This window comes from Oryza sativa, chromosome 11 (genome assembly GCF_034140825.1).
Source record: "Oryza sativa Japonica Group chromosome 11, ASM3414082v1".
In the NCBI taxonomy this organism is placed as follows: Eukaryota; Viridiplantae; Streptophyta; class Magnoliopsida; order Poales; family Poaceae; genus Oryza; species Oryza sativa.
In genome coordinates this window covers 6,719,414-6,722,032 of record NC_089045.1, presented here as the reverse complement: position 1 = coordinate 6,722,032, position 2,619 = coordinate 6,719,414, and positions in this window count along the sequence as shown.

The following is a 2,619-nucleotide window of genomic DNA, read 5'->3' as shown; positions in this document are numbered from 1 at the left end:
TATAAATGGAGTAGTATATTATAATAGTTTGTTTACTGATAAGTATAGTGACATTATTCTCACATGATCGATCTTTTTATTTTTTTCTCTATTAATTGTCAAAGTTAAAAATATTTGACTTGGCACTGTTCTAAAAACTAACTTGTAAGGTGGAATACTGTAGCGCTCGTTCCGTCGTGGCGCCTAGCGGGAAAATTATCTCTTAAAAACCCTAATTGCGAAATTTGTTTCTTCGCTTGTCGTCTAGTGTCCGTGCCATCTCAAGATCTCAATCCCCGATCCATCGTCGAGTTCAAATCCGAATCCAAATCCTTCCAAATCAATTTCCTCCGCAACGTCTATTTTGCCTCCCCCGGGGTCGATGGGCCGAATCCCTCTCGGCCCATCTCCCCCTCCCTCCCCCGGCGCTCTCTCTCTCGCTCTCGCCCCCCTCCGCTCCCCTCCGCTCCGCTCTGCCCCGCCCGCGCGCCGCGCGCGCGTGTGCGAGAGCCGCGCCGAGCGCTCCTCCTCCTCCTCTGCTCTGCCCGCGCGCGTGCACGTGAGCCGCTCGCGCCGAGCGCCCCCCTTTCCCCTCGCTCTGTCCGCGTGTGCGCGAGCGCCGCGCCGAGCGCCCCCTCTCCCTCGCTCTCCTTCTCCCCATCCCTGGCAAGCTCCCCGCCCGCGAAGCCGGCCCCCGCGCGCCGTTGTTCGCGCGCGCGCCCGCGTGGTTGCCGCCCGTGCCGCGTCGTCTGCGCCGTCTGCGCCGCCCGGCCCCGCTGCCCTGCCGCGCCTGCAGCCGCTCGGCCCCGCAGCCAGCGCGCGTGCCCGAGCCGCGCCACTCCATCCGCCGCGCCCTCCCGTTGCAAGCCGCGCGCGCGTGCCGAGTGGCCGACCGTCTGGTCGCCGCCGCCGTCACCCTCTGTCGCGCCAACCCGCGCCTGTCGCCCGTGTCGTCGCGCCGCTCCAAACCGCCCCACCGTCATCGCCATCGTCATCGCCTCGGCCCCGCCACTCCGCGCGCAAGCCGCCAAGGGACGGAGGCCGAGCCCTCCTCCCTCTGCCGCGACGCCCCCGCTCCCCTCTTCCTTTTTCCCAAAGAAGAAAGGGGCGAGCCCCCTTTCTCTCCCTCCTTTTTCCCCTTTTCCTCCCGCCGGTGTCATCCTCCCTCCGCCCTGTCGCCGATTGGACGCGAGCGCCGAGCGCCAGCTCGCGCCTTGACCGCCCAAGTCGGTTCCAAACCGACATTGCCGCCCTTAAAACCCAGGCGCCCTCCCTCTCTTCTCCTCCCATCGCCATTGTTGCCGCCGCCTTCCGAGCTCTGTCTCGCCTCCGCCGTTCATCGTCAAGCGCTGGGAGAGCCGGTGCGTTCGTGGACGCGGAAGGGGACTCCGGGCGCTCGTCTTCGTCCTCTTCCCCGGCCCGAGGCCGGAGAGATTACTCCCGTGCCGTCGGCCTCTCGTCACAGCGCCCCTCCGCATCTCGGTAGTGCCTCCCTCCGTTCTTCCTCCTCGCTCCATCTCTCCCCCTTAGTTTTCGGTGGTAGCACGAGTAGCCTCCCCGTAGCTAGCCGGCGCCGCCCTGACCGTTGCCGTCGCTCGCCGTGTGCTCGCCGCCGTCGCCTCCCGAGCTCCGTAGCACCCGCTCGTCGCCGGCCTCGCTCGGCGTAGCTCCGCCCAATCCGACGCTAGCAACGGATTCCCGTGGCCCCGTAGATGCTCTCACCGCCGGGAATTGGCCCCTCGTGACCTCGTCGCCGTTTTCCCCTTTGCTCTCCGCTGGTTGCCGCCGCCGAAATCCGCCGCCGATGGACTCCCTCCGGTGAATCCAAGCCGTTGGCTCGCTCCCTCTCCTTCTTCCTCGTCGTCCCGGTGTACGCCCCATCGCCCCTCATCGTCGCAAGGCGCCCCGGAGAAACCGCCGCCGCCCGCCGTCCATTCGCGGCCGGGCCTTCGTCTTCCTCCCGCCAGCCCACGTGGCAGCCACGTAGGCGCCAGCTCAGCCGAGGTCGGGACGGGCCGACCCCGGTCAGTCCCTCCCGTGCGCGCGTTCCACCGCGAGCCGTGAGGCTGCGCGTGGGCCCGCCGCATCCATTCCTCCGCAGACCGCGCGCGTGCACCGCGTCCCTCCCCCGCTTGCGCGCGTTCGCCGCATACTCCCTCCGCACGGTGAGCCGAGCCGCTGACAAGCGGGTCCCACCCGGGACCGCGCGCGGTGAGCCCGGTCCACCGGCTCTCTCTCCTCCATCCCGCGCGCGCGACCGTCTTGGGCCGGCCGGCCCATTTAGCTCGGCCGGACCGCCCCAATTCTCTTGGGCCGCGCCCTAGCCGCCCGAGAAAAGTCTATATTCCCTCCCTCTTTCCTTTTCTTTTCTTTTTCAAAAAGGATTTAATTAAATCCTTTTCCTTTAGACCAAAAATCCAATAATCTTAGAAATTCAATATCTTCCCAACCGTAAATCCGTTTGACTCCGTTCAACTTCCAAAATTCCTCAAATCTCGAGATCTATCTAATGGCACGCTTAGAGGTCATTAATAGGGCTTTATTTTCGCCTTTTGTTGAGTTGTCCCGTTTCGCGTGTAGTTTCGGAGCCCGAAGACCCGCAGAGCGAGGATTTCGAGGATCAAGCTCCAGATCTCGAGC